We start from the raw sequence: 12,868 nt of genomic DNA on the forward strand, positions 1-12,868 counted from the left end.
AAATCCTGAGGAAATTAAGAAAAAGTCTGCACACAGTGTCACAATTCTGTACTAAAACACTATAATTATGGTATTTTTGGCTTTTTATATTATCGGCCATGCAGAGTTTTTAAATAGTTGGATTTTTCTGTCAATAGTTGGGCATTGAAAGACGATCATGTCAGCCATGTAAGAGATAATCAAAACCCTGCGGTTTACTCAAATTAAAGCTGCTACACTACACCACGCTAAGGTATTAGCATGATTACAAAGAACAAAAATATTTGTTTAACATTGAAAAAAAAAAGACATCATGCCAAATTCTTATTTGACATGATCCAACGGCAGTGTGACGACGCAGGCTCTACATGTGTGAGCAGGACACACAGATAAGAGGATTCAAGGATTCAACAACAGCAAAAACACACCAATGGTTATTTTTATGTTCTCTTCTACACTGAATAAATTTTGCGATCAGTGAACTTAAAAAGTAAAGTCATCTTACCAATATAGCCTAGTGTTACTGGAATCATTGAGGCATTTGGAGAGTCATGAGAAATAAGGATTTAAGGCTGACATTTTTTGTAATACACTGAGCAGGTCGTTATTAAGTAAGAGACTATAAAGATGCTATGTGCAGCCTTCAGTGTAGCCAACCCTGAAAACCGAACTTAATCCAGGTTTTCTTTTTTTTTTTTTTTTTTGTTAATCGGGAATCAAGAACTGCTAAAAAAATAATGTCAATCACCTTGATTTGTTAAAAAAAAATCTAGCTTAAAACTGTAAAATGAAGACACCATTAATGATACTGGTGAGTATTGACTGTATAGCCATAGCCTGATATATCAAACTCCTCTGTGCCATAGACCTCCACTGCTGTTAGAAGAAAAAAATACACTGTTGCACTGGTTCCAGTATTACTATCAACACAGGCACTGTGATTTTGTATCACGTAATGTGTATTAATACCGCAGCTGAAAATAGTTCCCAAGAAATGCTTTTCTTACTTCTGCTAAAGCAACGTTAGCGGAAAAAAAGGATTTACATCTTTGGTAGCAGCAAAAGGACTTGGAGCTAAGTGCCACAGACGGGAGGTCAAAAACTCTGACAGAAACACACCATTGGTTTGGTCCTTTCACACTTTTTGTTAGCAATAAGAAAAATATAGAATATGAGCAAACTTTGACAGAAACTAAATACTAGGATGTAACGACATACTGAAGTTTCCAAGATTGCAATTAAAAAATGTCTGGATGTCGTCACAGGACAGTGAAAACAACCGTAATATGTCATATTACATGGGATAGTAAATCCACCGCACAAGTTTCACCTGGAAAAGTTTTGTCAGTGCTCATATATCCCCGTTTCTGTTATCTTTTAAAAACAACTTTACCAAAACAGTTATCTCATGAAGTGCGTACAACTTAAATCTACAATTACAAATGCATCACGAGGAACAAAGGTTGTACTAAAAAAAAGTTAAATAAACGTATACATACAGTAATTATAGGTTTATGTTAGTTTATGGTTAGTTGTAGTAGAAATCGCCTGGCGGAAATCGGAGCTCTACTGAGGGCACTTTTCTGGTTCAGTTTCTTTTTAATAAAATGATAAATATCATATCATGGCCTTTTTATTGTAGTAATATTGTACTGTGAGTTTTTAGTATCATTACATTCCTACTAAATACGCTGTAAAAATGGGATTATGAAAAGATTATGTTAGGATTATGGAGGATTATGTTTTTTGACAGCATGGCCAACAAGACCTGTGTTGAAAATGTCACTATTTGGGTCTATTAAACCGCCTAAACAGAGAAAAAAAAACAGTTTGGACAATACAGCTCTCGGTTGCTGTGTCCCGGCTCAGATTCCAAACTAATTTACCGGGCACAGCCTGCATATTAATGTTGGGAGCTTACCCTCCAGTCTATCTGTGCCTCCACTGAATCCAGGGCACCTTCAGGGCAGAGAGAGCCTGCCTGATCTGTGTCAGCCATGATAACAATACAGCGACCATTGATGAAAGGTCTTGTGGGAATTTATTACAAGCAACGAATACGGTGCCAGAGAGACTGAATAACCAACATTTGAATACAGGCCACAAATTATACACAGTTTCAGTAAATGAAGTGACTGTGTGCCTTTGTTCTGTGGGTTTCCTTTCACTAACGCTACTATAGCCAGCTCTGAGAAAGGAAGTTGTTGAAGCCAAGATTTCCTGCTTTCATTGTGGTTGAGAACTCAAAATGTTTATAGTGGTTTCAGAAACTGACTCATCTAATGATTCATGAAGTACATATTACTTTTCATTTGTGTGTGATCATGAGGCAGCTCATTTATATGTCCTTTTATTCAAATAAGAACAAGAGGAAAAAGTGCATGTCCCAGTGCCTTAATAACTTCTGTGGCACTGCATGTTAATAAAGAGTGGTTGAGGCATTAAATGCCTTTTTTCCAGCACAAATGACTGAGAGCGCCATATGGTAAATATTATAAGGCTGTAATATTCAAGTGGTGTGACTTCAAAGGGTCACAGCAGTTCAATCATTTGGTGCTTTATATAAAACTAGAAAGTCTCAAACGTGACTTGTTGCTCTTGAATGAGCAGGAAAAGTCTGCTGCTACTACTCGAGTGAAATGGGAGTAGACTTGAACACAGCCTGTCTTCCATAAGTATGCACAAGAAGAAAAAAACAGCGTTGCACTTACTAAGGTGGTTGACAGGGCCAAAGTGCATTCAGTAGCTGGCAGTCATTTTATGGCTGCAGTACTGAAGCAGATTTACTTAGATGACGTCAGTGGCTTTGAGCCAGCTTTTCCTTTTTGGTGGCACTCTCCGCTGGCCTCAGTGGGCCCTGCTCAAACTGCTGAGCAGCAGCGCATACTCTAAAATTCCCTTTCTAGACGAGGGTTTACCTCAGGGCACACACAGTCTGGAAGCCTGCAGGAGTGTCCTCTTTTTAAAAGCGTGGACCGAGGGAACACTGATGTTTTGATGTGATTCTCCTCCTGCCACACATCACATCTAATTACACAATTAATGACTCCGTGTCCACATTCAATTACAGATCACAGATCTTTTTCTAGCTGGGATTTTCATTACAAAAAATAATATTGTGTATTATCATTTCAATTAAAATGTGGGACACGTAATGTGTTCGCATTCCCATGAGGAATTTCACAGGGTCTTGCTACAAATAGAAAACACGCCTTGCTGCACGTACAATTGTAAAGCCTTTACTTTCACATGAAATTCCTGTTTATACCGCTATGGTAAGGATCGCTGTCCAAAAACAATGTTAAAACTGGTAGCTTTAAACTCTTGACGGTATGCGGCGTTCTATATTATTGTGTTTTTTTACACAATAATATAATCCGAGCCATGAAAACGCCACATCAAAGACCTCACAACTAATCTAACTGCTCACAAAATTGCATCACAAAAACCACAAACAAAGACAGAGAAATAAAGACATATTTTTCCCTTTTAAATCTGCATACAACATCTCTTCATCTGTGCACATAAACCTTAGTAAACACAAACAATTGCTACAAGTCATACCTACTTTCAGGTGAAGAATTTAGGCAGCTGAACACTATAGTGTCTCAAGTTCATTGATATCTTTAATTTACCCAACAGCCATCCCCTCAAATGACAATTTTAAGATTTTTGGATAAAATCTATATTAACCTAAACCTTTTGTCCAAATGTATGATTTGATCTGTTTACATCTGAACTCCAGCGGGACCCAAAGGAATCAATCCTAAACCAATACTAGTGGAATTAAAATGCAATCCTGAGAAAATAAATTGCTGCTCCATGATGGCACCTGTTGCATGGAGCCGACCACACAGGAGCTTCTCTCCAGCAGTCAGATATGACTCTCATACACAGACTGTATCCCTTGTGTGTTAATCAAAACGGTCAAGAACCATTCGTGGTTACTCTCAAATTTAAGCCAATGATGAAAATAAGAGTGGCTAAAGGGACAGTTTGCTAAAAAGAGTCGTCATTCTGAGATTAGAGCCTCACTGAGAGTCTCGGTGTAAACCTTCAGGCTTCATCCATACACTATATTAAGGATATCTCCAAGAGTCAGGAGCAAACATGGTCATGTTTTGTCATTATTGTATGACAAAATACTTGTATGACTCTATGTCACTGCACAAACACAACAAGGGCGTTAAGGAATTTTAATACGTGGAAATTCATATGGTAAGGAGACTGATATACATCAGGCTGATATGAGTCAGGCTCACAAGACCCAGTCACTTGAAGGAGAAATTAAATCTACGTTTTGTAAAAACAAAAGAAAGACGTGAGATGATGATTTACGATTCATCATAAAGCACAAGATGACATTTGACAAACCAAAAAATGGCTTTTCCGGAAGCAGGAAACCTCTGAACAATATTTAGTATGGACATGCGAAGACAAAATAAGAGTCTAATTTTGCTCCAACAAGCAACACAGTCCATTCTGTGCCTCACAAAAGCACATTATTCTGCCCACACTTCACAACAGATAGACTACACTCTCCGTGGTCCTGCTCTCAGACCTCAACAAGGACGCGTAACGGAACAAAACCTGAACGAACAATGCACCAAAGTTACACATCGCTCACGTAGCCTTTGAAGCAACGCATCCGCAACAGGATCAAGCCTTTTTCTCATTCAGACATTTATCGGCATCTGTTTTAATCTCACTCGTGTAGATCATAACACTGTGACATAATTTGAAAAACTAACGTCATCGTCTATTCACGTAAAAACTTGTGTTGCTCATGACCAATTCCAAATTATTTTACAATACAGACCAGTCAAAGAAGGTGTCATCAAAGCTGTGAACATGTCAGTGTTTCAGTCTCTTTAACAAACTGCTTAATGTGCTGCATTATGCATCATAAAACAAAGCGGAGGGAGTTTGTAAACTCCTTGTTTCGGAGGTAAAGTCTCATTCAGTCAAAGACAACATCCTATTCTTGCACAAATGTTATGCAGGCTTCTGTCCAACAGGTCCACTGGTTGCATAAGCTGAAAACAAAGCATCTATTTCTACCCCTAATTTTTTTTTTTTTCCTCCAAGCACACAGATTTACACTGTGACTTGTCTGGTGTTACGCCTGACTGCTTTCAAACTGTTTCCTGGAAGCACTTTCACATTAATTAAATGAAAAATGCTGCTTGTCTTCCATGTTTTATTGTTTCTGCCTCTTTACTTTCTAAAACTTTACATTAAAGGCATTACATCAAATGTTTAACGGCAGTTAACTGTAAGAACAAAAAGCATCTTTTAGATTATCAAAGCAGAAAACTTGTTCACATAAGCAGCTGTTTTCATGTTAAAAAGAAAAGTTAAGGTGGGTGGCTGAAGGTGTTGTAGACAAAAACTTGTAGCAGTGACAGCGAGGAATGAAAACATATTTCTCTTTTGAAGCTTGTGCAGGCATTTTTTTCACCCCATTGCTCAATTTTGTCAATTCTTCTACTAAACTTATTACATTACAAAACAGCATCTTTTACAAAATTAGCTTTTTTTGAGGGAGGCAATTAGTTATTTGTCCTCAAACGGATTATAAAACCCAAACGAGTCAATGAGGTGTCAAGATCAGTGTGACTAGACAGCTGACTGAGACACTAAAAAGCACAACCGGAGATCTCACGAGAGAATGAATGAGGTTACATCAAGATTTATCTTATAATCCTCTGCTAAATTAATGACGTATAAAGGCACGTTGATTGAATCACAGCAGCATATCTGAGCTGTGTAAACTATGGCCTGGCTGAGCTCTTTATTTCTTCTTTTTCCTTTTTAAAGCAAACCAGATCTGACCATTTAAAGCAGCATATATTCGGTTAAGTGTCAGGCGGGGTGGGGGGGGAGTGGAGTGGAGACTGACCAAAGTCTGGCACAAATGGGGGATCTCTAGTTGTTTGGTGAACACCCACTTTTTAAGCCAACTTCACTGTTGCTAATGAGAGCTGCTGGCCTTATTCTCATCCCTCCCTTTTGCATAACAGCCTGTGTCATTTTCTCAGAGTCCACAAAAAAAAAGTTATGGAGATGAAATCATGGTGAGGAGCAAAGCTTTGGGACACACATACACACAGCTGGCCTGCAGTTTGGGGAGGAGGGGGCAGTTTTAGCTGAGCAGGCATTTCCCAAAGTAGAGGAAGGAAAAGGAAAACAATGAAGGAAACCCCAAATAAGAGCCACATAAACATCAAAAATCAGCTAACTTTACCATAGACTTCACCTTAGATAGTCCCACTCGGCCCTTTTAATAACACTATAAACCACCAAAGTAGGACAAGAGCCCAGAAATAATGCATTTAACTACATTATTTTCGTCAAACTGGTGTTTTCTTGCACATAAAAGGGGGACAGAGAGGAGCTTTCATCCACATCGCAACATGAAACAATGAGGGAGTTTGTGCTTTCCCTTTCGTTAGAGTTACAGTAACAACATGGAGAGCAGCACACACTGGGCAGGGAAGCAACAAGCATTAAAACACACACACACACACACACACACGTTTACTTACACAAAACTTCGATGGCGATTAAAAAAAACACCGTCAAAACGTGTTGAAGCAGCAACTCTCCCCTCTTGTGTTTTCTTCGAGGTGGTCCGAAAATGCTCCGGTGAAATCTCCAACAACTCCCGGCTGAGCCAACTACGGAGAAGAAAACAGCAGCGTTTTTCAGCCGTCATCTTGTCCAAAAAATTGTTATTCGTGCGGTATATTTTCATTTCACCCCCCCAAAAAATCCTTCAGGGACTTTCTGAGGAGCTAACACAGAGGATGAGGTGGAGGGGGGGGGCACCATCTGGGGCTTTAGCAGGGGCGTATAGTCGGGCTTCTTTTCAAAAAATGTGAAAAATGTCAAAGGTTTTCGCTGCTATGTCAAAGCCATCGGCTACAACAGTGAGTGCTCAAAGTGAAGCACCCTGTTGCAACAGCGACCAGAATCGGCCATCTATCTCTCTATCTGTCTATCTGACTATCTCAGCGGTGCAAACAGACGACCTAACGCCACTTCACGCCATGGGATAAAACAGAAAACACCCCAATAAGCTTACATTTTTAATAAATTACCCAATAATTTCGAAAGACGTCAACTAAAACCCCGCGAGCAGAAGTCTACAACCAGTTTGGATACCTGCAACTACCATTGAAACTTACCTTGTTATTGATATCTCATATAAAAATGTCCCTTTCTTTTGGTAATGGGATGTTACGGGGTATTTTTAATACTATGTCAAGTTATGCTGGTGTTTCTGGGCCAGCCAGGAAGGTGTAGGTGAATCGCTTCGCACACTGACAGAGATGCGAAGAATGCTCGGAATGAGAGGAGGAATGAAATGAACGCAAAGAGCGAGTTTGCGCCGGGGCGGAGCGAGAGGTGGCGTCATCCCGAGCCCCGGCAGCCAGCCTGGGCAGCAGGCAGCAGGCAGCGGAGGGGGCAGCAGCAGCAGCAGCAGCAGCAACGGAGGGGGCAGCAGCGGCAGCAGCGGAGGGGGCAGGGAGGGTACAAAACATCCCGGGAAACGGCGCCTTCACGGACGCGGACAGACTCGGACTTTACAGCTCCGAGCGCCGACCCAGCACTCATCAACGCAGAGCAAGTCAACCCGCATGGATACCAAACACTAGCCTAGCGCCAGTGTTTTAAATATAGATATAAAGATAATGATAAATTAGATAATAATAATAAAAAAAAATGTCACAGCTGGATCTATTTGTTTCAAAGCTACTCACCCAACATTCCTCCAAGTTTTATTGTGGAGTCTGTGATTGTCAGATTTTGAGATATCCTGCAAACTACCCCTAACAAAAAAACACATTTTCACATGTGAAATGTGATTAATTTACTTAATTAGATTAATTTCAACATTAATGTGCAAATATTGAGCGCTGTGTTATGAGCTGGTCACTTACAGATGCGACAACACCTTAAACTAATAGAACTACCTTTCAAGAAAGCCAGAAAAGTTTTTGAAAAAAAAAACTTCCATTTCACCAGTGTGACATTTAATAATAGATGTGATCTATTGAGCTTTCAGAACTTGAAATGAATTCAAATATGCCTGTTTTCTGTACAAGGTTTGACGTGGTCTTGTTCCACCTTTAAATGATTTTATTAAACAGAAAGCTGACAGTGACACCAGGGTAATCACTAGAGAGGGCTGTGAGCTGCCACTAAGGTGCACCACATTTTGGCAAACTGTGCTGTCAGTAAAGGGAAGCAAATATTGGAATGACCTATTTCAATGAGGGAGTGTCACACATATTTTAAGACCCATCTTAAACTATGGCTTAAGGCACGTCAGACCTGCGAGCACTCTTAACCTTACATACTTACATCCTTTTTGTAATGTATCTTTACATTAATATATAGTGTCACTTGTAATATTTCTGTCTTTTGTTACCTGCCAAGAGACTACAGATGTAAATTAACATTCTTGCTAACTCTGGCATGTTGACATCTAGTGCTTTTATACAGGCGTTCATTAACATGCATTGTTCCTATCACATAATCAAATGAAATGAAATAAATTGCAAAGGGCATCACGGTGGTGGTTAGCACTGTTCCCTTACAGGTTTCAGGTTCAAACTGACTGGGGTGTTTCTGTATGGAGTTTGCATGTTGTCGTCATGCTTGCGTTGGTCCATTCCAGGTACTCCAGCTTCCTCCTACAATCCAAAGACATGCAGGTTAGGTTATTTTCTGAATGTGAATGTGAATTGTTGTCTGTGACTGACTGGCGTACTCAGCCTTTCACCCAACGTCAGCTGGGATTGGCTCCAGCCAGATTCCAGATTCCCCCCCTCGACTCTTAAGGATGAGCGGCATAGACAATGAATGTATGTCATTGCACAAATTGCAAGACCTCTGAATTGCAGTTTAACAATAAACCAGAGGCTCAAAAAGCAGTAAAGTGATGAGCTTGTACAATAAACAGAACAAACAGTGAGGGGTACATATGAATATGCTAAGATTTATAAAGTAATGTCTGGAATAACATGTTCATTGTACGTTTTATTGTATGTGATGAATTCACATATAGACACAACGTTTTTGACTTGACATCTACATGAATTTCACGTGTTTTTCTTGCAACAAACAGACAAAGAGGACAGAGAATATGACCTTATTGGCAGCAGACCACGAAAATGTCATGATCATATTTTCAAATTCATAAAATTATGAATTTATGAATGTATTCACACATTTGCATTGTACAAGATGGTGGTTGTGACCGGAAATATTTCCATGATTTCACAAGTGAGCTACCGTAAAGCTACAGTTGTATGAAAAACTGTGTCCTTTTAACTTTAATTGAATGGCGGACTGACACGGGGTATTCATGTTTGTTTGCTACACAGACACTCTTGTTTTTTTATGTCATGCCAACTCTGACATATACAGTGAAGTGAGATTATTTGATCCTCAGCCATAATCATCACTTAAAAATATATATATATGACTTGAACACAGCATAGTTAGATTAGACACCTGGTGGTGTGTGACTGATGTTTAAATCTCTGTGTTTTTTCATATCGCTAAAATGAGAACATAGCATGATAATTCACAAAATACATCAAACACTGTGGTGTCCTCAAGTCGCACTCTCTATGTTCATTTTTGCTTAGTTCAAGGCTGTGATATTTCCTACAGGACTTAAAGGCAGCAGCTGACTTCACAAGACAGGCCAAATTCAAACAGGAGAGAGGAGGGGGGATGTTGCCTTCATGCAGGTCGGGTGTGAAGAAACTTTGTGAAGCTGCAATCATCAGCCAAATCCTACTATGGCCTCCAACTGGGTATTTGCAGTCAAACAGCATAAACAGATTTTAAATTCTTTGCAATGTATTATTTTATGTATTTTTCCCTCGTCAACACATTTACCAAGTACCATGATATGAATTAATGGCTAACTAATTCTAGTTTATGTGTTACTTTAAACAAAAGGAAGTTACACTCATCAAACTTATGTATATATACATTGCTATACATATTGTTACAAACCATTGCAAAAAGGTATAAGAGACACTATGTTCACAGGCCTGCTTTGTGATTGGATTTTCATAAAGGCTGAGTTGGAGACATTTACAAGTGCGAGTTCAAACAGTTATAGACCCAGTCAAAGACACGGTCGCGGTCCTGTCTGAACAAGCCATCCATTAGAAGCCGGTGTTTTGACACCAATCCTTCAAAAGAAAAGGATCTATAAAGATGAACGACTGCCCCTCTGAGCACATCCATCAACACCTTTTAACACCTGTCTGTGCACGTTTAGCCGAGAGAGAAACACGGGGAGGAGTATGATTTAAATGTTCTCTATAGAGGACTGTCTTTTAATGCATTTTTTACTGCCTGTTGAAAATGAACTACAGCAGTGGCCTCATATCACTTTCTCTATTGACCTCGGTGTTGGCTGTTCCCTCAATAACTAATTATCAGTCGTCAAAAGGCAGCAGTATCTGGGACATTTGTGATGAGAAACCCGTGTTTTTTTTTTTTTCCCAAAATATAAATGCAGCAATATGTAACTCCGGGAGCTTAGATCTAACATCAGCCAACAGTGTTTGAGAGCTACACGTTAAAAACAATCCTGAGATCTCTCATCACTTGTGTTATAATTCAGAAAACACTTCCATATGAGAAGTCTTCAGTGTCAGCGGGCCCAGTGAAGACTGCATTTTGTAGGTTACTGAGCCAAATGATTAGTTAGATTATGGATATATGAATTCCTGTTGTTTTTATCCCTTCGTTCTCTGTGCTGTAGTTGTATTTCATCATACCTGTGGCGGAGGAGGAAAACCACCAAACTGTGTACGTCAAAACCCTCCAAGCCCACCCTGCGACGACACCGTTACCGCACAGCTGTTGTGTAACAGGGTGTGGCCACATGAGCAGCGCAGCGGTATAAGCTGTATAGGTGACAAATGAGACAAGACAGATAAATGTGTCAGCAGGGAATGAGCAAGTGAATGAGACAGAGTGAGAGTCACATGTTCAAATGCATGTTCCACTTATTAGAGACAGCTGGTTAAGGTCCACACCTCTGTAAATACACACACCCCTGTAACCCCTTTTTACGTCAGCACTTCAACTAAACAGACACTGTGTCACCTGAAAGAAGAAGAAAAGAAGTTTTGCCTCAGTCTTGTCTTCATGTTTTCATTTTAAGATCATTTTGTATGAGTCAAGCATCTACTGTTGAGCTTTTTTTTTGTAGGAAGCATTCATTAACTGTGAGTGAACCAGTTATTTTGAACTGCAAGCATATTTGTATGCAAATTAGTTTGATGATGACATCGAACAACAGTAAAATTCATGTTGGGTAATTAATCTTTTCCTGTTTTAGGGTATTGAGCACACCATAGAGCACACAGTTGGGTGGATAACCTCACTGTGTCACAGTTCAGGGGTTGGATTTGAAAGATTTATGGCCCAATTAACCTTTGTAACCGTAATAAACTACCTAACCTTGAAACTAGATTTTCACACAGGGGCTCCTTTGAAATAGGACCTCAAGATCAGGTGAACAATTTAGCCTAATTTAAAGCCTTTATCGTGTCAGCTGATACTGTGCTCTAGTAATGCATGTTTTTAAAAAAGTAAAATAAAATTATAAAAAGATGGCCCACCCACTTTGTCTAGATGGTAATCTGAGCTTGGAAGGACTGACCAAAGGACCTTTATTGATGTAGGCTGTATCTTACACAGAACGTAAAGGCCAAACATCCACTGAATGTTATCCAGACAGCAACATGTGATGTAAGACATTTCCCAGTAATACCTTGTTAACAATTAGAAAAGAAGGGAACAAATTAAATAAAAAATAAAAATAGCTGTATATGCATGGTAAATGGTAAATAAGATGTGGTTGCAGACATCATCTTGGTTACTGTCATGCCCCCCTCTCTCCCACTGATGTTAAAGTGAACCCTACTGCACTTTCACTGCACTGTGTATACACTTTGACCACAAATGGTCTTCCCCCCCCCCCAAAACTGGACAAAAATTGGGCTAATGGAACTGACCCTGTCGTGAAACAACCTCGCAGCAACACTTTCTGTCTATACAACAAGCCGCAGTTTTCAGGAGCCTCTGTACCAATTTGATATTATCTCTTACTTTCAGTAGCTAATGATGCGCCCAACAACAGGTCAAGACATGGGATGCTTTCCAGTGACAACCAATACAGTATGAAGTATTATAATATAGTATTTTCCAGTCTCTTAACTTCACGCTGCAAATGTTTATCCTCTGATTTGATTTTCATATTCTATCTATTTTTCCTGGTGCGCTGGGATACAATCTTCACCTCGGTTCAGTTGCTGCTTCCAAGCGCGTCGGCATCAAAGCATATCGACCTTAGCAAAGACCTGAGCATTAAACAATATGTGCATCAAAATGCATCATGCATCTGAACATAGACACCTAAATTTCAGCCTGAATTTATGCATTTTCACTGTCATGGAGGAGCAATGTTAAGCTGTACGTGCAGTATATGTATATATGCATATGTACTTCCTGTTTGGATATTGCCATCTGCATCTTTTTCCAAAAAAATGTAAGCAGATAAAAGCCGAACAAATTCACATACTTTTATAATCTTTATTTTTTTTGTGCGTGCAGAACCCTTTCACTAATGCCTTCACTCTACTGTGTCCCTCTCAACATTCATGCTATTTTCAACTGAGATAAAATATGTCAGAGGACTCTTTTGTAAGCCAATTTGGGAGCTTGGGGACATAGATAATAACAGCTTAATCATTAAATGCATGCTTCAGAGAACACCAATCAGCTGTTCTGAGCCAGTGAAGCTATAGTTTTTCTACTGCAGTCCTCATTCCTCACCCCCGTTTTG

At 39.5% G+C, this 12,868-nt stretch overlaps 1 protein-coding gene across 5 annotated transcripts in view; it reads right to left on the reverse strand.

Moving 5' to 3' along the window:
* Positions 1-7,305, reverse strand: part of tead1b (TEA domain family member 1b) — a 45,264-nt gene extending 37,959 nt beyond the window's left edge. For all 5 annotated transcript variants that reach the window (XM_070841764.1, XM_070841685.1, XM_070841660.1 and 2 more), the window contains exons 1-2: positions 7,170-7,305; positions 6,528-6,659 (exon numbers count right to left, since the gene is read on the reverse strand). The gene's annotated coding sequence lies outside the window, so the exon portion shown is untranslated. The remainder of the gene's footprint in view (positions 1-6,527; positions 6,660-7,169) is intronic.
* Between the last annotated feature and the right edge of the window lie 5,563 nt (positions 7,306-12,868).

This window comes from Pempheris klunzingeri, chromosome 1 (assembly GCF_042242105.1).
Source record: "Pempheris klunzingeri isolate RE-2024b chromosome 1, fPemKlu1.hap1, whole genome shotgun sequence".
NCBI classification, from domain to species: Eukaryota; Metazoa; Chordata; class Actinopteri; order Acropomatiformes; family Pempheridae; genus Pempheris; species Pempheris klunzingeri.